Source organism: Odocoileus virginianus, chromosome 27 (genome assembly GCF_023699985.2).
Source record: "Odocoileus virginianus isolate 20LAN1187 ecotype Illinois chromosome 27, Ovbor_1.2, whole genome shotgun sequence".
Taxonomy (NCBI): Eukaryota; Metazoa; Chordata; class Mammalia; order Artiodactyla; family Cervidae; genus Odocoileus; species Odocoileus virginianus.
Genome location: NC_069700.1, coordinates 13,250,071 through 13,277,281, shown reverse-complemented (window position 1 = coordinate 13,277,281; position 27,211 = coordinate 13,250,071). Strand labels below are relative to the sequence as shown.

At 45.0% G+C, this 27,211-nt stretch overlaps 1 long non-coding RNA gene across 2 annotated transcripts in view; it reads right to left on the bottom strand.

The window, feature by feature from the left end:
* LOC110126236 (uncharacterized) overlaps positions 1 to 27,211 on the bottom strand; it is a 119,855-nt gene that overhangs the window by 91,477 nt on the left and 1,167 nt on the right. Inside the window, exon 2 of one of the 2 annotated variants that reach the window (XR_002310355.2) lies at positions 25,781 to 25,969. This is a non-coding gene — a long non-coding RNA (uncharacterized lncRNA). Of the gene's footprint in view, positions 1 to 7,181; positions 7,266 to 25,780; positions 25,970 to 27,211 lie in introns of those variants that run through there. The other variant, XR_002310351.2, reaches the window with a different exon arrangement.

Genomic DNA, 27,211 nt, shown 5'->3' with positions numbered 1-27,211 from the left:
CACCTTCCCTGACACCACCAGCAGTTCACTCACTGGCTCAAGTATCTCCCCAACTCTAAAGCCCCCTTTATTCTTTCTCAAAAGTATTTTCTTATTTTTGGCTGTGCTGGGTCTTCATTGCTGTGGGGCTGCTCTCTAGCTGTGGAGAGTGGGGGCTACTCTCTATTTGCGAGGCTCAAGCTTCTCATCGCGGTGGCTTCTCTCGTGGGAGAGCACAGGCTCTCGTGGCACGTGGCCGCAGTAGTTGCGATTCCTGGGCTCTAGAGTTGTGGCTGGAGGCTTAGCTTGTGGGGTCTTCCTGGATCAGGGACCGAACTCAAGTCTCCTGCATTGGCAGGTGAGTTCTTTACTGCTGAGCCACCAGGGACGCCCCAGCCCCCTTTATTCTTGAGAGTGAAAAATGCATTGTCACTAAGACATCAGGTTAAACCTGTATTTTAAGTTTTGTTATTTTAGTGGCCCAAGCTGGGGTAGAACTGGTGGAACACGAGAGCGTCACTGAGGCAGACAAGATGGAGAAGACTGAGAGCGATGGGGTGGGGATGGAGAAGAGTGAGAAAAGTAGGAGAAACTAGGCCCAGTGGGTATTTACCCCAGAGACAGTCCTAATCGGGTTCTTTACTTCTCTGTTGCTGTTTCTGCTTCCTTTGGATTAAAAATAAAGCATCCTGTTTTAGCTCTAATTATGCCTTTTATTTTCATATTTATAAGATTAAAATTGCATAACCTGTCCAGGACAGAACTGTGATCTTAAGCATTTGATGTGTGTTGGAGAAGGAAAGGAAAAAAGGCCTCAAGCCCAACCAGAGGAGGCAAAGTGCTTATGTAGCATGAGAACCGAACAACTTGAGTTTCGGGACTATTCTCCCAGGCGAGGAAAACCATCTTACAAAACAAACAAACTAGTATTCTGGGGTATTTCCCAGAAAAGACGCAGGTATGGTTTAGTAAGATGGGATTTGGTTTTGTTTTTCGAGCTTCAGCCGGGTGGTAAAAGGTCAGCTCTGTGTTGTAATCCACTCTGGTGCCTCCCTCCCGTAATCCTAACCACAGCCCTCTAAGAGCTATGCAGCATGGCAATTAGTAAAATGAAATTTCAGTTTTTAAACATCTCCTTGATACCTTCAGAGGTTACATTTTAGAATGTTCTGAAAAAAAAAAAAAGGAGGAAAAAAAAAAAAACTCTGGCGGTGGAAATTTCAGAATAATTTCCCTTGGAGAAAACTGTGAAAACTATTTGGTCTAAAATCAGTTTATGAGATGGAAAGATGGGAAACAACAGCATGTCTAACATGACTGAGGTCTTGAGAATGGGCTACAAGGAAAATGAGATGGTGATACGTGGGAAGAAAAAGTTTGTCTTTTTTTTTTTTTTTTTTTAAATAAATAAGAGCTGCATCACCCTTTGACCTGCAAACAAGCATGTCTGTCAGTATAAAGCCCACCAGTCTTCCCAGTTTGTTCAATGAGCCATAACCTATTTCAACCCCTGTCCTGGACCTTCAGGCAGGGATGTGCCAGCTTCACTCTGTGGAGTGTGGGCTCTGAGGTCAGCCTAGATCAGAACCTGCCACCTGTACACCCTGGATGAAGTGTCAAACAAGTATAAACCACATGGCAGTGAGCATCATTGCCAGAAAACATATCATGGCTCCTGACTTTAAGGTGGATTGTAATCCTTATTTCATCATTGTCATTCTAATTAGATCTGGGACCTATCCTAATTCAGCCAGATGGGAAGCCACTTACACACACCATGAACTAAAAGCCTCATTTTGACCCTCATCCTATTCCCAAAGCTTCATGCAACAAAGTGAGATACATTAGCTTGAACTTTACTTTTTCCTTCTTAACCTAACTTTTATTATAAGAAACTAGGCAACAACAACAAAAAGTAAAAAGGGGAAATCAAGAGCCTATATATCCTATCAGTTAGTTAATAAGCTCATAACTCAAGAGGCCAATGCTTTTGTTATAGATTGCATTGTATTTCCCCCAAAATTCATATGTTAAACTCCTAACCCACATGACTCAGAACGTGACCCTACTTGCAGGTAGGTCATTGTAGATGTAATTAATGAGATCATACTGGAGTAGGGTGAATCTTAATCTAACTTTCTTATGAAAAGGACACATTTGGGACTTTCCTGGTGGTGCAGTGGAGTAAGAATCCTTCTGCCAGTGCAGGCAATGTGGGTTCGATCCCTGGTCCGGGAAGATCCCACATGCCTTGGGGCGGCTAAGCCCATGCGCCACAAGAGAAGCCACCGCAACGAGAAGCCCGCACACTGCCACCCAGAGGAGCCTCCACTCACTGCACCTAGGGGAAGTCCTTGTAAAGCAGCAAAGACCTAGTGGAGCCAAAAGTAAGGTAAAAACAGATTTTTAAAAGAAATATTTTTAAAAAAGGAGACATTTGGATGCAGACACATGCCCATAAAGACAACACCGTGTGAAGATAGAGGCAGAGATCAAGGTGATGCTTCTACAAGGCAAGGAACACCAAAGATGGCCAGCCACCCCGAGAAGCTGAGACAGACCTGGGACAGAGTCTCCCTCATGGTTCTCAAGAGGAATCAACGATGGGGCCACCTTGATCTTGGGGATTTTCTAGCTTTCAGAACTATGAGACAATACGTTTCTATTGTTAAAGCCACCCAGTTTGTGGTACTTTGTTACAGCAACCCTGGAAAGCCAATACATCTTTGTATTTGAAACTGCCATGATTTGAGGGACTTCCCTGGTGGTCCAGGGGCTAAGATTCCATGTTCTCAATGCAGGGGACCTGGGCTCAATCCCTGGTCAGGGAACTAGATCTCACGTGGTACAACTAAGAGTTCACATGTCACAGTGAAGATCTGGCACAGCCATGTAAATAAATATTAAAAAACAAAAAATATTTTATAACCCATGATTTGGAAACAGGGCCATCTCTCCATGAATACAAGAGTGTGAGTACCCATTTCAATTTTAGACAGTTTCCCACAGGTTTCACAATCAGCTTTGTGTTTACCAAGTGACACATTGAGAGTCTCATAGGAATGAACGGAAATCTTCCCTGTTTAGGAAGAAAACCAAAATGCAATCTTTTTCAGTTGTTCCCCCTCAGTTAGTCTTGTGCACCTCAGGCTATCAGCGGGTTAACTTACTTCCCACACAGCTTCGGTCTGATGAAGATGAGAGTAATCTCCAGAACAGTTTTCAATCTAGATTTCCTTCAAAACCACCTAGCTGTATCCTTTACATTACTCTGCTCTAACAAGGAGCAGTACAGAGGTCAATGAAAATAAGGAGAAATAGTTCACAGAGCCATAATAACATCAACACTTCTGCCTTGCAATGGTGATTCCATGTTCAGCCCTAACGATGTGAACATCTACTACTGACAAGACTGTCTGCTGCAGGCTTAGCAGGTGCTGGGAAGGGAGGCAGGAGTCTCTCTCAGCACCATTCCTCACAATCATTATTACCAAAACTGAAAACCATTCCAGCAGATCCTGAAGGGAACTGTCTCTCCATGACCCAGAGGAGGCTGATGCCGGGGGTGGGTAGCTGGGGTGGGGGTGGGGCTTCCTGCCTGGGGTGCGCACCTTCCACGTGGCTCCTGAGCACTTGCTCATGCTGGAAAATACTGACGTCAACAGGAAAGCGAAGGAAGTTGAATGAATATTATTGAGCAGATTTTCTGAACTCACTTTTGCCAAAATAACCCATGCCGTGGACTATTTACATGTGAACTGGTCATGAAAATACGCTTCGCTGTGGAAACCTGCTGTCAGATGGACTGGTGTTTCACCCTCCTCTCCAGGCCGTTTCCCTAATATTTACATTTCCTCCTCTTACTCCACTTTGATCTTATTTTCCCTTCCAAGTTCCCAAGCTGAAATTTCAACAAAACTCCACCCCAAAAGTTGCTCCTATACTATGGGTGCTAATCACTTTTATAAACAGAAAATGAAAATTGCCTATCGTGCGAAGTGGGGCAGAAAATTATGGCTCTCACTCTCTGCCCCTGGAGGCAAACCTTCTGTCCAATCTGCACGGCGCCAAAGATGGCAGCTGGTGCTTAAGAGGAGGAGGAAGAATGCCTCTAATGACCCAAGAGGCAGTGCTTCCACGGGGGCTTTCTAATCAAGTCATCACTGAAGGGACAAGGCATTTTTAAACAATACTTTGCAGAAGAAAAGACTTCAGGCCCCAAGGCAAGTGACTCATCTGGTTTTTCAATGTTGGGTGGGGGAGTGACCCTTTGTCTCCCACGAGCAGCTGGAAGATATGCCTTCTGTCAGAGACTCCGCCATCTTGCTCACTGCTTGCTCTTCATAAAAGTAGTCACCGTGGAGGGTTACCGTAAGGATTAAACAAGCTAATTCGCCAAGTACAAGCACTGATTTGGAGCAAGTGCCCAAGAGTAGCTTTTACTACTGCTGCTGTCTCAGACCATCTCAGGTGCTCAGGAAATCTGGGTGGGAATCTACTGGGGCTGTTGACCTGACCACCCTCAGTGCGCTGTGCAGAAACACGCGCACACACACAATAAACCTGAGCATGGCCATCTCTTCCTTGTCTGAGGACTTTCATCTCAGTCTATTCAAAGCCCTAGTGGGTTCATACAATCTTTTCTCATGAGTCTTGTTCCCAGACTCTCACATATGTTCCCCAAAGTCACTCCCACTCCTGTGGAACTGCCATTCTCTGTTTTCTTTTCTCTTGTGCCCAGACTGCTGGGCACTGTGGCAAAATATCAAAAGGTTGATCTAGTCATTCATTCATTCACGCAGCAGAGCCTCACTGAACAAATATCTACTATGCGTGGAGAGCCCTTTGTAGGGAAGAGACAGGCCAGACATGGTGGTTCTTAATGCCGCCACACTCTCAGACTGGTGGGAGGACAGTGAATGAACAAGTTGACACATAAATACATACACTGCTCCCTAATGTGACAAGCGCTGTGAAGGGAGTGACTGGATGTTGCAGCTGGGCGTGATGGGGGACAAGGGAGCCCACTTCTGCAGGAGGGGACATCCAGGCGGAAACCTGAAGCATGAGAGGGGCGGTTCAGGGGGACTAGTATAGGCAAAAGCCCTGGGGAGGGCAACAGTTCTCACGTCCGGGGACCTGAGGAGGCCTGTGTGGCTGAAGGGAGGAGTCTGAGGGGAAGGGTGCTGGGGGGCAGGTTAGGGAGGTGAGCAGGGGTCAGCTCCTGCTAGGCCTGGGAGGTCCTGGTAGAGTTAAGAGCTCTGTCCTCAGAGAAACGGGAAACCACTGACAAATTCTGGGCAAAGGATGAACATAACGGGATTAAGATTTACCAAGGAGAGGAGCAGCTCCCACCGCACCCCTGAGCCTGGGCCATTCTGGTGCCCACTTCTTGTGCTGCCTAGTTGGGTTCCTCACTGTTCTTCCCCCCTGTCCCGGACGGAGGGGACGGCCCACCTACCTGACTGCCAGACTGACCATACCCTTTATTTCTCTCTCTGATAAAATAGAGCTTCACACCAAAGTTCCCACTTTCACCATCTGTAATGTATGACTCAGTGGTATTAAGTACATTCACCTTCCATTTCCAGAGCTTTCTCATCAACCCGAACTGAAGCTCTGTACCCGCTTTCTCTTTAACATTCCTTCTCTGTAACTTCACTAGCAACTTCCATCCTGTGCCTGAAGAAAACGGGGGCCCCTTCTGTGCCAAGACCTGTGCTCACGGCTCTTCTCCATTGCGTCCTCTCTGAGCCGTTTCCATGGACATGGCCTGTTTGTATCTTCAACCTCTGCACTCTTTTCTTACACCTCCCTGACAAAAGGACCTCTGTCTTTCTGACAGTAATATGAATGAACGAATATTTTGAAAATCCTTCCCCTGATTACACTACCAACTTGGTGTAAGGATAAACTGCTCCCTGGCTCCGACACCTAGGTTGCAAGTAATTCTGTACTTTGCCTGTACTGCTAATGCCAACAGTAGCCCCAACCCCTGGGGTCATCAGCCCTGGCCTTGCTGCAGCAGCTGACACTGTTTGCTGACACCTCCTCCTTGAGGTTCTTTGATTCGCTGGCTCCCATCACGCCGCACCACAGCGGTCCCTCCCTCGGGAACGCCTCCTTTCCTGTCTCTTTCCCTCCTCACCTCGCCCACTCCTGTCTCTAACCAAAGCAGCTCCTGAGGTTCTGTTCCCTAACTCAGGGCTTCTACCATCAGGCCCATGTCCCCAGCTGCCAGCTGGACATTTCCACAGGGACTGCATGCCAGCATCTCAGATGTAATAGTAGGTCCAAAATCAAACTGGTCATTTTCCTTGACCAGGCCCAGCTCCACTGCAAAATTCAAGTGTCCCAGGGGCCCTAATTGCCACCATCCTTGTTTGTTGCTGTTGTTCAGTCACTCAATTGTGTCTGACTCTGTGACCCTGTGGACTGCAGCACGCCAGGCTTCCCCGTCCTTCACCATCTCCTGGAGTTTGCTCAAACTCATGTCTATTGAGTTGGTGATGCCATCCAACCATCTCATCCTCTGTCGTCCCCTTCTTCTGCCCTCAGTCTTTCCCAGCATCAGAGTCTTTTCTAACGATTCAGCTCTTTCCATCAGATGGCCAAAGTATTGAAGTTGGGCCTCCATAAAACACTTCCCTTGACTATGTTAAGAATCTCCTTTATGTCTCTGACTTCATTCTCGCCCTGCATGAATCCACCTTATCTGCGGCTTCCTAAAACCTGGGCTTCATCGTGGTACTCACTTGTTCCGTCACATCTCTGATACACACACACCTTTAACCTGACATACAGCTGTTCCCAGCCCACCTTTCAGCTTTATGGTGGACAATGGACTGGACCACAGGAGTTGCAAGCATCCTTTAGCACCTGGGCTCCTGCCCCTTCCCACGCTCCCCTATCTGATGTCTACATGCCTTTCTTTCTTCAAGGTCCCTCTAGCTGATGCTGTTTCTCCTTAAAATCTTCTACCCAAAGTGATGCCTCCCTACTGTGTTTTGTTACAGCTTTCCTATCGACACAAATCAAGATCAGTCCGCTTCAGGTCCTCCAGGGCACCCCCCAGCTTGGCCAGGAAGGCCTGTCCCTCTGCCCCGGGGCCATCCCCATTTCCCTGTGCTCAGTATCTCTGAGGCCCTTGCCATTCCCACCAAGTTCAACCCCCTGCCCAGCGGTCTCCCCAGCTGACTGACCCAACTCCTGGTCACAAATCCAATCAGCCTTCCTCGCAGTGAAGCGCCTGTGTCCTCAGAGTTCCGAGTGTGTGTGAAGAAGAGATGGCCATCGGGAGGGTGTCCAGGGCAACCATTCCAGATCGTTAGGCGCCCTGTCTACTCTGCAGACCAAACGCTGCTGATATTCATTCGCCCGGTTCCAAAGTTAAAGGCTTCGAACCCTCCTCCCTCCAGTAAAAAAATAGTCCCTTCATATGATCTGACTCACACTATTCTTAAGAAGGCGAAGAGCTTTTTCTAGTCTTTTTCATTTGTTTCTATGTTCTAAACACCTGTCTCATATGGATAATTATCAAGAGCTGGTCCTGAGAAAGCGTGGAGGAGGTGATGGTGTGCCCAAGCTTGTCTGTTCTCTGCACTGCCCATGAAGCATGTGCCCAGGGCTCCCTCGACTTCTGGAGGAGGCGTCCACCTTCATTCACGCACACTTTAATACTGGCTCAAGGTATACTCCAGGTACCTCTCCTATCCCTGAGCCCTTGTTACTGTTACTTGCCCAGTCCTGGCTGACTTTGTGGCTGCCAGGCTCCAGTCCATGGGATTCTCCAGGCAAGAATACTGGAGCGGGCTGCCATTTCCTTTTTCAGAGAATCCTCCCAACGCAGGGATTGAACCCTGGTCTCCCACATCACAGGGAGATTCTGGTCTGAGCCACTAGGGAAGCCCTGGGTGCTTGTTAAGATGCAGATTCCTAGCCTCACCCAGACCTACTGAATAAGAGGGTCAGGGAGGAAGGGTTGAGGTCTGTTCCTTGCGCTCAGCTTGCATCTCACCCCATATGCTACCCATGTCTCAGGGATATATTTTTGTTTAGCAGAAGGCACTGTCATCAATTATGAGAACTTGGGGATTGATGACCCATCAGTAGGGGTGTGGGAGACTGGAGATGGATGGGGTTGGGGGAGGGTGGATTTTGAACACCAGGGATTTTATTTATAATGTTAAAGTCACACCTTCGGGTCACACCACCTGAGTCTATTAATATATATTTCTGTCTTCTCTAACTAGCTGGCACCTCAAATCTATACCAGTTTAGAAATTCTGAAAATAGGACTGCTGCTGAGCTTTTGAAATGAGCTGTTGGTGTCAAGAATGTGACACCCCTCTTTTAGAAGTTTTAACTTCCTGCCACGTTCAGTTATAACAACTGTACTTTATGCAGTTGGAGGAGCAAATGGTCAAATTAAATCTATACAGAGCACTGCTCCTTCTCCTTTCCCTTAGATACATAGTTGATCTATATTCCTTACAGATACACAACTTCCTATATACATGCAACATGGAGACTTTCTGCCACAGGAAGCCTCCACAACAGATCCAGCCAAAGAAGTTTGCAAAAGATCCCCCTGCTGGGTGTTTTTTCCAAATATAATTCTCATATGGTACAAAAATAATTCTTTTTACTAAGGAACATTAATATTTTCCAGCCTTAAATAAAATGTGTGTATCTATGTACCTTGATTATGCATGTTACATGCACATATAATTAAAATATTAAAAATAAGGTACATAAAACTAAACATACTTAGTATACCAAGTATAAGAAATATATGTTGTTGTTTAGTTGCTCAGTCATGTCTGACTCTGTGACCCCATGGACTGTAGCCTGCCAGGCTCCTCTATCCATGGGATTTTCTAGGGAAGAATGCTGGAGTGAGTTGCCCCTTCCCTCTCTAGGGATGAGGAATATATGTAGCTAGTATTATATATATGCATATATTTAACATGTATGTGATGTGCTTACTCAGTCATGTCAGGTGCTTTGCGACCCCATGGACTGTAGTCTGCTAGGCTCCTCTGTCTATGGGATTCTCCAGGCAAGGATACTGGAGTGGGTTGCCACGCCCTCCTCCAGGGGATCTTCCTGACCCAGGGATCAAACCTGCATTTCTTAAGTCTCCTGCACTGACAGGCAGGTTCTTTACCACTAGTGCCAGCTGGGAAGCCCCAAAGACTCTTTGACCTCAGACTAATTGTAAATTCTTTCTGAAAATCAAATAACACATAGGCAAGTAAGGGTAATAGTATAGCTTGACACTGCTCCCTCCCCACAAAAAAAAAAAAAACCACACTTTTTCTACAGTACTGGGAGTCACTCCCATTTTAATAAACCCTCCATAGCCCATGGAATTAAAAGCTTAGAAACACAATATCACAATATATTTAGTGACTAAAAATGCCCTTCCAAACTGGAAAGGGAAATGGGAAGATATGGAAGAGAAAGACTAAGTAATTCATAAAGCAGCTTTTCCTATTTGTGATATTAAGAACTGCTGGGCTTCCCAGGTGGCACGAGTGGTAAAAAATCTGCCTGCCAATGCAGGAGGCGTAAGAGACATGGGTTCGACCCCTGGATTGGGAAGATCCCCTGGAGGCAGGCATGACAGTCCACTCCAGTATTCTTGCCTGGAGAATCCCATGGATAGAGGAGCCTGCTGGGCGACAGTCTATAGGGTTGCAAAGAGTTGGACACAACTGAAGTGACTTAGCACACACACACACACACACACACATCATCATGATAAAATCTGAAGATTTGAACTTAGGATCTGAACACTGAGAAAACATTGAGTTTGTTATTATTTTATTTTCTAACAGCCTAATTCCAGGCACCATCTGAAGCTACATATTTTAAAACAATAATGTTGGAGACATTTTTTTAACAAATGAAACTCTTTAAAATGCTTTAAATTGAAATGCTTTAAAAATGCTTTAAATTGAAATGCTTTAAAAATGCTCTTTAAATTTTGAGCAAACCATTGGACAGTGTCTATTCCAATAAAAATCTCATTTCAGCTTCCTTTCATTGCAAGATTCTAGGCCTGGCTGGAGCTAAAGTTTTCCTTTCCTGAGATGGTGGAATTTCCATGAAGGTCAGAGTTTATCCTTGCAGCAAAGGTTAGACAGGTCAGCAACTTGGCAGTAGAATAAAGGACTTGAGAGGAAATGAAAACCAAGATTACAGAGAATATTAAAATACAGTCTATTTTCCCAAATGTAAAGCAACTTAGCATAACATTCACATACATAATGCAGATTAACAGAAATGCTTAGAAACCAAGGGAAGGAAAATTGTTTTCTTTTGCTGCCTCCCCCCCCCACCACAAGATCTCTGAATCTGCACAGACACACCCCAAAACATCTGGCTTGTTCCCAAAACTCAAGACTTTCGAGCTGCTGTAAAAAAAAAAAAAAAAAAGCTGTGAGCTCGAAGGAATGAAGGGTGGCAAAAAGTCTGCATTTCTGAAAGAGGCCTTGTTTGGCTTTGGCTCCAAAGGTTTTTACGTGTACAAACTCATTTGTCCATGTGGATAAATGCAGTTCCTGTGATAATCACATTTACAGGGCGAATAGTCACATGAACTAAGAATCTCTGACAGTGTTCACGCTGAGGGAAAAGAGAGAGAGTCATCCCAGATGTTGCTAGATAATTCTGAGCTGTTTCCATGAAAAGCTGGAGGAATGGCATTAGCTCACAAGGAAATAATGTTTTAACTAGCTAGGAGTGGTTCCTGGAGCTCGCCCCAGTCCTGCCCAGATCTAACCCACCCTGGGCCACTGCAGGAACTATACCCAGGTACTGAGCTGTTAGAAGGAGTTGAGCAGAACTCTGGTAGAAATAACCTCTGGTTGAAAAAGATAAGGCATTTATCACCGCCAGCCTGGGCCGGGGTAAACATGCCTCAGAGGACCCAAAACAGAACTCTCAGGGCTCCAGGTCACAGAAATGCTGAGATACCCCACAGAGGTAACCAGGGAGACCAGTTTCAGGGGACTGGATAGAATTTACGTCAGTTGCAAAGAAAGGCATCTTCTCTCTATAACCTTTGGGTGGGAAAATGCCACTATATGGTTTTATACACACACATATATATTATTCCTTCTCTGTAATAAACAATCCTGGTGACATGAATTGATTTTACTTGATTTCAGTGCTAATGAAATGTCGAGATTGTCAGCTCAAATTAAAATCTTTTTATTTCAGGGTGAATAAATATGAAAGGGTTCTTTGGAATGAGGCTTTGAGCTGGAGTCTGGAGCTCCTAAGAAAATGGTGCAATGCCCTTCCCCCCAGATCCTAGTGTTATAAAATAAAATAGTGCAAAAATACTCTCAGATGTGCCCCTGCCTTAACCTAAGATCTCTGAGAACCAGCCTCTAACCAGCCCCGGGGCTGTCTGAGCAGCCTGCACTGTGGAAACTTGGCAGAACTCAGCCTTAAAGAGACAGTGCTCTGTAAGAGGGACTTGTGCCTCCTCACCTTGGCCGCCGCAGGCATGAAATCCCAGGCTTGACTAGTTAAGGGGGATCTATGAGATCTGCTGGGCTTGCAAATTGGGGTAAGTAGGGTGCAGTGCACCATCTTGGCCACAAAAGCAGCTCCCGCTTGGAGGTGGGCAAGGTTGGCTCCTGGCTGGGGAAGTGAAGCAGAAGACATCTATAGATAAGGGCGGGTCATCTTGGAAAGCCAAGAAGTGGGGGAGTGGACCGGTTAAGAGAAAAAACTACAAGAAAAGGGTCAATGATAGAAAAGCCCAGGAAGGAACTAGCAGTTTCAGGAGGCAAGAATCTGGAATGTTCCTCTGGCACATAAGGGAGAGAAATGGCAACCCACTCCAGTATCCTTGCCTGGGGAAATCCCATGGACAGAGGAGTCTGGCGGGCTACAGTCCATGGGGTCACAAAGAGCCAGACATGACTTAGCAACTCAACAACAGCAGCAGAATGGAATTTTATAAAGAAATTGGAGAAACAGCAAATGGACTCAGTTTGTTCAGAGGGCAACAGCAAACCCAAGACGGCCTTTCACTGGGAGCCTCGTGAGAAAACAGTCAGTTTTGTTCAGAATGTTGAATATGATGCTCTAATGAGAACTGCATTCAGTTTAAGGTTGTCCTATAAAATACAGAGCAGACACTGAAACAATTATTCATTGTTTACCTCAAATTCAAATTTAACTAGGTGTCCCATATATATATATTTTGGTAAATCTGGCAACCCAGATTCAGTTTACAATGCAACTGTGATTATTTAAACAAAATGAACTATAAAGTTTACATAGAGGTTTGTAACACGTGCTTCCAATTCCTTCTCCTCTAAGGAACTGGGGCGGGGGTGGGGGGCGGGGAGGGAATAACCTTGAACACAAATGTGGCTTCAGAAACAGTCTCTCCTCATCTCAAGTCTTGATCCCACCGTATATGCCACATGCGGTTTGTGAACCACAAATCACACCAACAGCACTATGGCAGCCCTCATTGTTTCCAAGCTGTTATTGCTAAGTCTTCTCCCTTATGCAGTTACTCTAAGTACAGTTGTTTAGTAGCAAGTCTATAAATCTTTAGAAATTAACTTCTACAGAAGGCTTTATTTGCTTCCAAAATACTCTTCAAAGGGCTTAGTAACCTGTATTCCTCACTAACTTAGAAGAGCTGCACAAAATGGCATCACATCCTTTTTCTGTGCCGTGAGAATTCTCTACATGGTGTGACTTTCAAGTTGCTACACTTGTCTCTCTTTTCAACTTTTCCACTCTCCTCCTCCCAAGGAGGAGACCAAGCCTGGGCCCCATGGAGCTCAAGGTGCTATGGAATTTTGTTTCCATTTTCCATCTCCTTGGCTGAGAATCTTGGCTTAGCTACTCATGTCAATGAATAGCTCCAGGTGGGGACGACTGTGACCTCTCTCCTACTTTCCAGACCTACATATTCCGCTGCCTGCTCGGCCTGGCACCAGGGTGCCTTAACAACAGAGCCAGAAAAAACGTCCTGGACCTACTGATTGTCGGTCACTCCTAAAAACACATGGTGTGAGGTGAGGCACTTGAACCGCAGGAAGTAGTTTTACATTGGAAAGAAGGGGACTCTGCAGGTGGCCTCCTCTGGGGACCTTTGAAGGATAAAGGGCCATGGGATCAAGGAAGGGAGTTTCACTTTGAAGCGTTGATACAGGGCAAACAGAGGGGCTGAGGGAGATTCTTTGTGGTTCAAGGCAAGTAAGAAGAGCCCCCGCAAGGCTTGATGGAGGATGGAACGGGAAAAGAGAAGCTGTTCCGTGGAGGGGTGGATGCTTGCATTAAACCAGAACAGGGTTTGGCTGAGAAGGTTTTCTTCCTTTTCTCCTCTCCGTTAACACTTTACTGTGTACATTTATTACAATTAATGAACCAATATCGATGTATTATTATGAATTGAAGTCTATAGTTTACAATTAAGGTCACTCTTGGTACAGTTCTAAGGTTTATTATTTTTTTTTTTTTAGGAATAATTTAAAATATTGGCTTTATTACTGGTAAATTGAATTGGAACACTGTTTCCATTTCATCACATTATCTGTAGATGACTGCCATTAAAATTTAAATATGTGACTTTCTGAAAAGTCTTCAGCCTGAGCTCTGAATCTGAAGAGACATTTGCAGTTTCCAGCTGTTCTGCCACAGAGCGTTCCAATTCAGTTTACCAGTAATAAACCCAATATTTTCATCTGTTTCTTTCTCTTTTTTAAAAAACATGAGTTCAGATAAGTTTTCTTCTTCTTCTTTTTCTAAACAGTCTAATGCAGGCTAACATTTCATGGGTAGTTACTGTAAATTTGATAGTACCCCTGTTAAGGGTCAGAGTGGTAGCATTTGGCCAATAGTGAAATATGCAGAAAAGATCACAGGAACCAGCAGCAAGCCTGAGAAGGATGGCCACCTCTCACGAGCATCTCGAGAGGCAGATCTGGTCAGTGCCATGGATGGCTCTCACCGCTCAAAGCTTCAAATGAGATTATCGACTAGGTTAATCTTCTGTGGGATACTGGATTTGGTTTGCATTTCAAAATCAGAGTTCATTAACTTTGCATTGCAGTTGATTATCTTCCATTAAGGAGCACATCTTGAAGCTTCATTACTGGGAAATGTACGTGTGTTGACACCTCCTTAGTTTCCACGCTCAGGATGCTAGCACGGGAGCTTCCTATTGATTTCATTGAATCTCACTAGGCAGCCTAAACCCGTATTTTACCTGAAATCACCATTCCAGTTTCTTTGAAAAATTAGCATCGCTACCCATAATGACAAAGGAATAGTAGCTAGAAAATTACTGTTAAATTGTATGTGTCCTTCACATAATGAACAGAGAGTAATTTAACAAATAAAGCTGCTTCTAACTTAGCAAACATATGATTCAATATCTTTTGAGGACAACTTCACATATGGGAGTTGGGTTTTTGGTTTTGGTTTTTCAAATACCACCCTATCTATGCAGGGTTTTAAAGCTCTTTCACATTGATAACCTAGGGGTGGTACGTCAGATCTCAGAACCTGAGCTCAGGAAAACCATCACTCTACATCACAAAGAAGACTTAAGATAGAAGATATAATCCTACAAAACACCAGGCTAGCTTTGTAGAACTGAAAATCTCTCCTAGTCAGCCTGGGCTGTGGGTAATATAAGTGAGTCTCCTACATTATGAAAAGGGGAATGTTCAAAAGCAAATGAGAATTTCAAAGGAAGAGTTCACAACTCCTAAGCTTCTTTTTTTTTTTTTTTAATGTCTCACTTGCAAGAGACCAGGACTCCTGGAGGTTTTAACCAAAGTTGTTGAGACTCTCACTCTTTTTCTTTTTTTTTTAAAAACTGTCACCCAGCAAAGCCTGTGTCTCAGGATAACAGACATAAAGCAGGGAAGGGATTAGTGAGGTCTAATAAAGGTTTATGAGAGTTTCACCTTGATCTAGATTCCGGAAGCCACCCATTGTCCTTTCTGTTTCTTCAACAGTGAAATGATAAAAGTTTTACCACCACACAGGGGTCTCAGAGTAGAGGCTGGGCATTTCTGAAGCAAAAATTTCCTACATTTGGGAGAACGTGTTACTTAGGCAAAGTGTGACCTGTGATCACCCTGTTTTTCCACCTGTTCTGAGGTGTATAAAATTCTATAATTGGAGAGCTGGCTCTGAGATGGAGAACCTTGGAAGCCGCCTGTACACAACTTCCAACCTTGGGTCTCGAACTCAGGGAGCCATGCAGACAGCGAGACCCTAGAGACACTTAGTTACAGCTTTGGGACTGTGCTATCAGGGCACCCCCGGCTACAGATTCTTCTTTTTAACGTCTCACAGCCAGAGACTGCAGATGGAACCAGAAAATCATGTTCTGGTCTCTGGAAGTAAAGATCCTACTAAAATGCCTCTAGACATGATTGGGTTTTTCTGCAGGAAAAGCCATTTTCCAGCAGACTGTGAAGAAGAATGCAAGTTTCAGAGGACAAGTAGGCAATAGGTTGGGAGACAAGACAAATAAATATCAAAGATCAGAACCCAGGCACACTGGGGAGTCAATACCAGGTCAGCTTAATAGAAGTTAATACAATAGCATCAGATAAACCCTAGGCAGAACCCAGATGTAGATTCAGCCAAGGGATGGTTCTAAGCCCTGACTATATATTAGAACCATCTGAGCTATGCTTTAGTCCACATTCCATAATCAACCCCTGTCTATACCAAGCCATTTCCAGTCCAAACTTAGAGCATAAGTATGGTTAGAGGTGACTCTAATTTGCAGTCATGATTGAGAAACACTGAGCTAAAGACTTCTTAAGGAGTCCAGTGGGGGCAGGTAGTAGTCACATGCCATGGACAATGAGAGCTTAACCCTGGGGAAGGTTGGAAATAGGTCACCTGTTTCCAGCTCTAGCTGGAAACAACGTGCAAGGAGGCAGGTGAAGGTAGATTTTGATAGAGGTGCTTGGGCAGCTATAACTAGCTTGGCTGTAAAACATGTCTTTGGGCCTGGGAAAATGGAAGAGGGCCTGGTCCTTAGTCTAGGGGAGTCATATTGCTATTATTTCCCCAGGTCCACATAATCCCTTCAAAGTCCATTGGTCCCACTGCTGGCTTCACTCCCTCAGTGCCAAGCTCATGGGATGGTGGCGCTGTGATCTCCTACTAAACCCCACCCCTTCCCCCACAATGGCCCTGCCCTTCAGAGGCCCTAAATGTATGTGGGATCAATTATTCACACCTTGAAACACCTGCATTCTCCTATCATCCCTCCCAGTCACCCAACACAAAGATGTTTCAGAAGAGAAAGTTAATATAAACATATATGACATGTTTCTCCCACAAGTATCTTTGAGCATTGTACTAAAATCCTGCCACCTTCTTTCTTGTCTGATTATGAAGAAGCTGAAAAGCAGTAAGTCCTATCAGAGCCACCTTGGAGACATCAGTTACCAAGAAGAGATATGTGGTTTTCTGGCCAACTTCAAAGTACTTAGCAGATGTCATGACTTCCTCCCAGTGTGGTTCAATTTATCTTTTTTTTTTAATTTTATTTTTTCATTTATTTTTATTAGTTGGAGGCTAATTACTTTACAATATTGTAGTGGTTTTTTGCCATACATTGACATGAATTAGCCATGGATTTACATGTGTTCCCCATCCTGATCCTCCCTCCCAACTCCCTCCCTTTGGGTCATCCCAGTCACCAGTCCTGAGCACTTGTCTCATGCATCCAACCTGGGCTGGCGATCTGTTTCACACTTGATAATATACACATTTCAATGCTATTCTCTCAGATCATCCCACCCTCGCCTTCTCCCAGAGAGTCCAAAAGTCTGTTCTATACATCTGTGTCCCTTTTTCTGTCCTGCATATAGGGTTATCGTTACCATCTTTTTAAATTCCCCCAGCAATCCCTCTCCTGGGCATACACACTGAGGAAACCAGATCTGAAAGAGACACGTGCACCCCAATGTTCATCGCAGCACTGTTTATAACAGCCAGGACATGGAAGCAACCTAGATGCCCATCAGCAGACGAATGGATGAGGATGCTGTGGGACATATACACAATGGAATATTACTCAGCCATTAAAAAGAATTCATTTGAATCAGTTCTAATGAGATGGATGAAACTGGAGCCCATCATACAGAGTGAAGTAAGCCAGACAGATAAACACCAATACAGTATACTAACACATATATATGGAATTCAATTTATCTTTCAACAATAAACAGTCAAACCCCAGGTGATGTCTCTGTTTCTACAATAACCTTCCAACATTAATGGATCGTGAGTAGTTTCCCATATGACTGGCACTATCCTGTCTCTCACTATCATACCTTCTGAGCATCATTTTGGATTAAATTGGTTTAGTAGTTGTAGGCCTTCTGTGTGATACCACTGGATTCTATTATTAAATCAGTTTAGAAACCACCATCTGGCTTTGGTGTTGATGTCAGCAATTTTTAGGTTTGGGTATAATATCTCCACCAGAGGGATCCTTCTGGTTGTAACAATATTCCTCAAATTGACCATTACCATAGTTAAGAAAATCAGCACTAATAAAACTATTTTTCCTATGACAATCATATTCCCTTTCATGCTTTTCTCTTGATTTCACTCTCCTAGACCCTCAGGAGCTGTCCCTGTGACACCCAGAACACAAAACTCAGCCTGTTCTCTGATGAATCCAAGGCAGGCATTTTATGAATTTTTTTTTTCTTTACAGATTTTACTAGAGATTTGTGGATTGGCAGGAGGAAGTCACACTGCAGATCTCTGGACCTTTGACTTTCTCCCTTGTTCTACCTCTATTGCATCACACTGAAACGAATCAAATCTTCCGGAAACAATGTTCTCAAAGGCACCATACTGAACATGCATCATCTCTCCTTCTCTCATCACTTCTAACTGAAAACTTTTGCAAATCAATGGTGAATGTGTTTATTGGAAACACAGGCTTACAGATGACCTTCCTTCCTTCCCTCTTCTCTCTCTTTCAAAACTCATCTCTAATGACTTAGGGTCCAGTGCATCCCTCAACACATACTCAAGAGTGTCGCCAGAAATGTCACCACGCTGGCAGTTGACTCTTCCCACCCTTTGAATATGGAAGCTTTTCTAAAAGATAGCCTTTATTTTTAAGAGCAGTTCACAACAAAATTGAATAGAGAGTACAGAGTTCCCATCTATTCCCTCTCCCACATACACAAAGCCTCCCCCTCTACCAACATTCTACATCAGAGGGGTACATTTGCTGCAACTGATGAATCTACATCAGCGTATCATTATTGTCCAGAGTCCCTAGTTTACATTAGGTTCACTCTTGGTGAGTGGAAGCTTTTTTAGCAATGGGTTTCATGACACTTGCTCTGGGCTCTGAGTTCTGCTGGGCTTTATGAATTGATGTTTCTCCCCTGATGTCCCCCATCATGAGGGCAGGGACTTTAGTTCCGAGCTATCAACATTCTGTACAACTATTGCTGTGGACTTCAAGCTCTAGAATAGAAGAATTACACTTATCTTATAGGTTGGGAAGAGTCACAAGCCTGACTTTACAAAAGGCATCAGGGGTGAGCTCACACGGGTGCATTTTCAGGACAGGGGTGGTGGTGGTGCCCTGGAAGGCTAGCGGGTTGGATCTCCTTGTGTGACTTAATCAGAGCCAGATTGCAGTGAGTTCAGCTCCATGGCAGGGTGACAGCATCAGAGGCAGGGTAACAAGTTGCAAGCGTTGTTTAAAAAGAAGAGAGAGTCTTGGCCCCGCGTCCTTTATTACATTTGGATACTCGATTTATTTCTACAACAGCCTTGGTTCCAAAGCAAACACATCTCAGCTAATGCGCTCTGCTCTGGGCTTCTGAACCCGGGCCCTGACGGCTGCACTGTGTGGGCCTATGAATTCACCAGTGACTGCTGACCTTCTCGTTGTGCAGCCGGAAGGGGCCTTTCCAGTGATTCTGAAGACCGAACTCCTTGGCGAGAACAGTTTCTCAGGGAGCTCAGATGGGGCAGAGTGTGAGAATCTGGAGGACGGTTTATCTTGCTATTTCATAACCCTTAAAACTGTTAACACGCTGAAGTCAGACAGCCTTGTAACTGTTTGGACGCTGGAATCCAAGACAAAGGGAGGGCCAACTTCAAACTTGTTTTAAGTTGGTGGACAAGCAGATTTTCTGTTTAGAATTGTGACTCATTTAAGTGATTGTGAAAAACTGAACAGTCACCTTTCCAGTGGGCCTTCCTTCTCGATCAACAAAATCAAGAAGAATGCTTCCCTTTTTTTGGCTTGCTTTCTTAAAGGTAAAGCTTGGTCAAGTGACTCAACTTTGTAAATTTCTGTTTTTTAAAATTATCTTTGGGTGGTAGAACTAAGGATGATATTTTTCATTTTTTTTCCAGTTTTTTATATTGTCTGTGTGTGTGTATGAATGCTAAGTCACTTCAGTCGTGTCCAACTCTTTGCGACTCTATGGACTATAGCTGGCCAGGCTCCTCTGTATTGTCTTACTATTTCATAAAGTATGATGCTTTTAGCATTTTTAAACCTGGTATATATATGTGTTTGTGTGTACATGTGTGTGTATTATTGTGGTGGTGTTTAGTTGCGAAGTCATGTCTGACTCTTTTGTAACCCCATGAACTGTAGCCCACCAGGCTCCTCTATCCACGGGATTTCCCAGGCAAGAATACTGGAGTGGGTTGCCATTTCCTTCTCCAGGGGATCTTTCCAACCCAGGGACTGAACCTGTATCTCCTGCTTGGCAGGCGGATTCTTTACCACTGAGCCACCTGAGAAGCCATATATACACACACACACACACACACACACACACATATATATAAATATATATATATATATTTTAACTCTAAGGTTCTTATAAGACAAATTAAAACCTTACTTTGAGCATCTTTATGGATTAAAAATAGAGGTAAGCAGATTGATTTATTTTAGTGACATTGCAAACTCTCTTAAATCAATTTGGCCATTCTCAATTAGCCTCCAGAGGCTACAGGCAGTGGTGTGCAGGGAATGTTTAATGACCAGTGTTACCAGCTTTTTTTGCTCATTTTCATGGTGAATTTTAAGCTATTTTGTGACACAGGGTTGAGCAGCGATCTGCACAATGACCTCTTTCTAGCCCACACCAGTCAATGTGTGCAATTCCAGCCAACCAATGGGATAACAGGTGTGCATGTGAGCACACATGTGCGCATACACACACACACATACACACTCACCGGCAGTGACATGTTACAATGAAAGTGAGTCCTAGATTGACTTGGCAAATGTTGACCAGCAAACAGGTACCCGTGCAGTCACAGTGCATGTTCTTGAAGGGCTTGAGTAAAATCCCAGGTCTCTTTACGCATCCCAACAAGCACTTTCTGAAATAGTCTCATTTGAGGTGTGTATTCCTCAACCCTAACAGAAAACTTCTGTTTACTTTCCAGTGGAGGTCAGGTGACTGCATCAGGGCCACACAGAATGCCATTCTGAGGAGGCCCTGTGACCAGGCTGACTGCAGCGGTCAGCCCCCTCTGTCGAGGGCAGAGGGGCCTGGAGGCTGTCCCAGCCTGTGCCTGTATCTTCAACACCACTTGTCCTGACAATGAAAAGTGTTTCCGAACATCTCCTGTGCTAACTCACAAAACCTGTGCTGCTGCTGCTGGAGACAGCCAAGAAGTAAAGCTTTCAAGGAGCCACGTCTGGAATGCAAAGTAGAGAGGGCTGCACACGGAACAGACCACCCCAGGGGCAGGTGCTCCCGACCAGAGCACACACGAACCAGGCCTCTATTCTCCAATCTCTGTCCTTGAGAACAGAGATTAAAAAGCAACATCCCTAATCAACAAGGACCTAGTGTATAGCAGAGGGAACTCAACACTCTATAGTAACCTATATGGGAAAAGAATCTGAAAAAGAATAGATACATTATATCTGTAGCTGAACCACTTTGCTATACACCTGACACTAACATAACACTGTAAATCAACTATATTCCAATATAAAATAAAAATGTCAAAAAATGAACATCTGTATGTCTCACAGGCTGCCTTTTGGAACATGTAAAGCCCTAGGGCTAAATGAAGCCAGGGTCCACACACTGCCCGGGGTCTGCCAGTTGAGGCAGCACCACTGTCATCCCTCCTTGGCCTGCCTCTGTATGGGGAGGGAAAGCCAGGAACCATGCAAGCCTTTGAGTCACTGAGTAACTGACTGGTCCAGCAGCCATGGTGACCTAATCTCCGGGTCTCCAGATCTAGCCAGAGGACAAGTTTGTATTTGCTCTCAGTCTATCCTGGGCTGGGGGAAGTAGCTAACGCCTTGGAAGCAAGAAGGCACACAAGACCCAGCGTGAGAGGAAGCTTCTTGGGGAAAGGGAGGGTAAATGCTAGCAGATAATGAGCGGCCCACAGGACATCCACATCGAAGGTCTATGGTATTTCCACCAGTGCATTTCATGGTATTTTGGCCACTCCAACGGCTACAAGTTGTGTAAGCAACTCATTTGGTTTAGAGCCTCTGTTTTCTCATCTATGAAACAGGGAGTGTTCCACCTTCCCCAGGGAGATGGTGTGATCGAGTAATTAATGAAAAAGGGCCTTCATCAGGCTGTCACATGGTAATATTATTATTAATCTTTGACTAACTGATATCAGTCTAAAACATCATAGCCAACTTCATGTAACAAGAAACTCTTTAAAAAAAATATGAAAATAGGGTGCTGTGTGCTCCCAAAAGTTTCCTCTTTCCTTCCCCCTCATTACTATCATTTATTCTGAACCCAATTTGTTGAATCAATTTCTCAATCTATCAATTAATGACATCTTATTGTTTCCTTTCAAAAAAAATTATATTGATTCCAGACTCGAGAAAGATGGAGAAGCTCTGGGCAGGAACAGGGAGAAAAGGCAATGCTCTCATCATTTTTACACACACACACACACACACACACACACACAATCAGAGCTAAAAATAGTCCAGTAATGATTCAGAAAAAGATCTAGATGTGACAATCTTAGATTGTCCTTTTTATTTCTGCTAGACTATCATGCCTCCTACTGTTTTAACCTAGTTTTTCAAATTTGTTTTCTGCACTCCAGCAACATCCTGCCTGTCACGAGGGGCTTTTATTGCTATGAGATCTCATGCCAAGAGATTTGTTGCCGCTGAGAACATCTTTAGGGGATAACATGATTTAATGATTAAGCCTCTGTAAGTAAATATGTAAGCACAAACATATGCAAGAACATATCATCTGCAGACATGCTCATGTTAACAAAGATTTTTCAACTCCTAAATATTGGCCCAAATCTCAGGACTTTGCTTTACTCTTTTGGTTTGTCGAGTTCCCGCTAATGCCCTGATTATACCCCCGGCAAATGCATCAGGTGGGGTCTGGCTGGCATGCTTGTGACCAGAGTATCCTCCTACTCCATCAGTACCAGCCTGAAAGGGCCTGGGTACCAGCGAGGTGAACAAGGGCACAGCTTGGAGCTGTGGTGGGGAGGGCAAGGGGGCGCTCATTCCTTCCCTGCCCCCTCCGCCCCTCAGGAGAGGCTGTGACCCACTGCGGCAGCTTGCCTTGCCGGTCACAAGATCCCCAGAGGCCTGGCTCCGCAGGATGTGCCAGGGCTGTGGTTGCTGCCGCTGCCGCCTGGCTTCTGCTGCTCCCACGGGATCACGTCCAGGGCAAGAAAACAGTTGATTCAATAAAGAATCCTGTAATGTGGGAGACCCAGTTTCCATCCCTGGCTCGAGAAGATCCCCTGGAGAAAGGAATGGCAACCCACTTCAGTATTCTTGCCTGGAGAATTCCATGGACAGAGGAACCTGGTGGGCTACACAGTCCATGTGATCACAGAGAGTCAGACACGACTGAGCGACTAACACTTTCACTTCACTTTTTCAGAGCTGCTACAACCAGAGGGCGTTCGCGACACCTGGAAACGTCTGGTCATCTCCACCCTCTGCCGATAAGTGGGACAGGGAAGCCAGAGGGAAGTGGGTTGGAAGGGGGGTGCTTCACATTTTCTAGAAATTGATCTCTCCACCTAAAGCTCCAAGGGGCTTGTCGACCCCCTCCACTGCCTGGGTGGCGCAGGTCAGAGGATGTTCCAGATCTGGAGAGGAGCAGGGGCCACAGCCCTGGGCAATGAGATGGGCTTTCAGGCACAAGCAGGGGTCGTTCATTTGTCAAGGCAAAGACATGTTCCTTGAAAGCCACACAATGGAAACAGAGCCAGAAGAGCTCTAATGATACAGATGACACTCTCTACAAGAGAAAATCGTTTCTGTTTTCCCTCTGAACAAAATGGCTTGATAGGGTCTCGGAATAGGAAGAAAGGGCAGAAGTGAAGACCAGACAGCCTGAGACTAAGGGAGCTGGAGAGAAAAGATCGCCCATAGAGGAAGTGTGGCGGTGGGAGGGGAGCTGAGATGCAGGCGGGAAAGGAAGGAAGAGCGGTGCCCGTAGTCTCTGGTGAGGTCTGACTCCTTCCAATACGTGCTTAGACACACGTATTGGTCTCTTGGCCTCTTCTGAAACCTCTGCTCCTATGCTTTTCTGCTCCTGTTGTAGGCAGGGTTGCCTCTGCTCAGACCCGGATGCTCATTCAGCTTCCACCAGGTTCCAGATGAGGGGAGATGTCTGTAACCTCACCAGTGTGCCCATTCTAGTGTCCAAAGGGATCAGTTCCAGGAACCCTGAGGCCTCCATACCCACAGCTGTTCAAGCTCCTTACGTGAAATGCTATAGTATTTGCACATAACCTACGTACATCCTCCTGTCTACTTTAAATCATCTCTAGATTACTTAATAAGACTTCGTAAAATGTAACTGCTATGTAAATAGTTGCTGGCATGTGGCAACTTCAAGTTTTGCTTTATGGACCTTTCTGGAAATTTTTAATTTTTTTGGCTGTGCCATGTGCCTTTTGGGATGTTAGTTCCCTGACCAAAGATTGAACATGGATCCCTTGAAGTGGAAGTGCAGAGTCCTGATCACTGGGCCACCAGGGAATTTCTGGCTTCTGGAATATTTCTAAACAAATATTTTTGATCTATGCTGGCTGAAGCTGCAGATGTGGAACCCAGAGACACAGAAGGCTGACTGTATACAACAAAAGCATATAAACTTGATGTTTTATAAAGATTTACTTTTACTGACTTATTTCCTCCCAGGCTTTAAGGAAAGGAAAGATATTAAAGAGTAACAGATAACTCTATTAAAGATGTCCCTTATTATAAGCTGAATTATGCCCCCCAGAATGATGTGAAGTCCTAGCCCCCCGTACCTGTGGAGGTGGATTCATTTGGAAATAGGGTCTTTGCAGATGCAATCAAGTTAAGATGAGGTCATGGCGGGGGGTGGTTCATCTGTATGTCTGGTATCCTTGTAAGAGAGAGGACCCCACGTGAAGACAGACACATAGAGGAAGATGACCACATGAAGCCAGGCAGAAACTGGAGTGATGCGGCCACAGGCCAAGGAATGCTTGGGCCACCAGAAGCTGTAAGCAACAAGGAAGGTCCAAATCCTCTCTGCCAACATCGTGATCTTGGACGTCTAGCCTTCAGAATGGTGAGATAATACATTTCTGTGTCTTACATCACTCAGTTTGTGGTATTTTGTTATGGCACTGCCAGGAAACTGATAAATCCCTTCTGTCCCTCATTAGCTTAAGGCCTTGTCCAAATATCACAGACCTTAACTTCCTTGAGGTGAGTCCCCTCCTAGGAAACTCCTTGGATCAAATGCAAATAGGTCTCAGTGGCCTACCCCTGGCCTGCCAGATGCATCCAAGTCCTAGAATGAACACAGCTCACACTGAAGCTGCCACTGCAGCTCTCTGAAACCTGGCATTTTTTTTTTCTAAATGTAGTCATCAGAGACACCCTGAAACCTCTCTTCAAAATTCTCCTTTAGCAACAGCATTTACTGACAAACTACTATATGGTAACCACCTTTTTAGACTGATGGGGAGGCCCAGATGAAGTAGATGGTTTTTTGCTTTTAAGAAGCAGATGTTTCTTAAAGAAGAGAGTAAAAATACAAATGTATTTCAAGTGGACTCTAAGTCACAGGATCTATTTACATGTTAAACTGCAATCTAGAGCTTAGGTTCTGAAGGAGTTCAGATAAAAGGGCTGAGAGATGTCAGGAAAGATGGGGCTTAAGAGGTAAAGAGAAGAGCCTTAGTGAGGCAAGGAGAAGGGAGAGGGATGCTCCCACCTGTCCACCGCGGGAGACCAGAGAGTCATGGGGAACAAACCGACCCCAGACTGTAGAGGGCGGTGAACCCCAAGCAGAAGGAAAGTCCGTTTGCCTCTAAACTGCTCAGGGCGGTTGGCGAGTCTGCAGGGGAGCGGGCAGGATGATAATCAGCTCTCAAGTTGTGATTTTCACCCTGTTTCTTTGAGTTTTTTAAGATCCCCAGGAACTAGGAGTAAGTACACACTCTCAAGAGCAATTCTCAGAAGACAAACGGAGCCCTGAAAGGTCACGGTGACTCTTCGGCGCATGTCATCCCTCCCTGTCACGAACGCAATCACTGCTGGCGCACCCACGCGAGCAGGGGAGGAAGGCTGGAGATGTATGAGGTGTCTTAAGTGTGCTCTCAGAGATAGGTGCTACAAATAGCCCAGCTAGCATTCCTCCACCAAGGGTTACGGACGCCAGATGCTGTTAGCAGCTCCTGACTGCGGAGACCAGGAACAGGGGTCTGAGTGATACGACCAGCATCCAGTTCCCGGCCGTAAGGCTCTTATCGTGTTACTCACCCGCCAACTAAGTGGAGAGCATTCTTCTTTTCAGGAATGTTTTGTGAACATCAAGCAGCTGAGTGCAGGGTGCCAAGTTCCAGAAAAATCCTTGAGATGGATTTTCACAATGCTGATCTGAGTGTTTCCAGCAGTTTGAGAGGTGGGTACCGGGGGGTCCTGAACACCAGCTCCCACGCCAGGGGGAACCTGAAGATGAAATGTTAAGAAGGGTCACCACGATACTCCAATGCTCTGCTAATCCTTTGAGAAGGGTGCTTGCAAGTGGATACCTGTCTCTGTTTCCTAAGGATTTCAGAAACTCATAGAGATATCATGTCCTTGGCTGCAATTGACAATAATGCATTTGTGACACATGTCCCTCTGCCCCTTCCATAGGCCTGGAGTAGCAGCTCTTTGGCTCCTCCTACTTGGGGTGGACTGGGCAACCTTCTAGAATCTACTGTAAGTGTGCAGGCATGTTCATCACCCAAGTTATTATCTAGAGAAAGTCTGTGTGCATTTATTTCACCATCTTCCTTTTAGTCCTGGAGACCATAGCATCTGAACTACCTGGTGAGGGGGTCAGAGCCGCCTGGGCACTCTGAGACAAGACTCCAGGCTGGGGCTTTGTAAGCCATATGGTCTCTGTCTCAGGAACTCAGTTCAGCCACTGTTGGTGCAGTAGCCATAGACACAGCAAAGGAACATGGCTGTGTGCCAATAGAGCTTTATTTACAAAATCAGGAATGAGGGCAGATTCAGTGTGCTGTTCGAGACCTACATACACAGAACTATTTTTGAACGGTCATTATCATTATAAAGGTGCTTTCGCAGACACATTGGTTTCTTACCCCCCAGGTAGGCAGGTAAGCCAGTGTTGTATACTCTCATTTTATATACAAGGCAAATTGAGGTCATTAGTAACTTATCTGATGCCAACAGAAAATCACAGAGGAGACTCGGACAAAGGTCTTTTGTTTCAAAATCCAATATATCTCCTACCAGGCCAGTGTTTTCCAGAATGTGCCTCTCTCTATTAATAGGTGTCACCTGAAAGTGGAGTTCTGGAGTCAAATAAGTTTGGGAAACTCCACATTAACCAAGGTCAAGGAGACTTTTAATGCTTGTTATGAATCTCCAAGTGGGGAATTACAGCATGCTGAGTTTTCCAAACATTAGACGCCAGACCACCTTTTATTCTTCTTGTCAAAACAGCTCTCAGGACTCATGCTTCTTGGATCAGAGTCTAGGAAATCCTTCACTAAGTATAAATACAAGCTATAGGAAGAAGACATTTTAGAGAAGAAATGTCAGATTGGGATATCAAACAGGCTAAGGCCCCATGGCAGCTCACCTCAGAGGGACTACGGATTTGATCCAACCTTGATCTAGCAGAGTGATAACAATGAAATAGGGCCCATCATACGGTCAAGTTCAACACAAACAAGG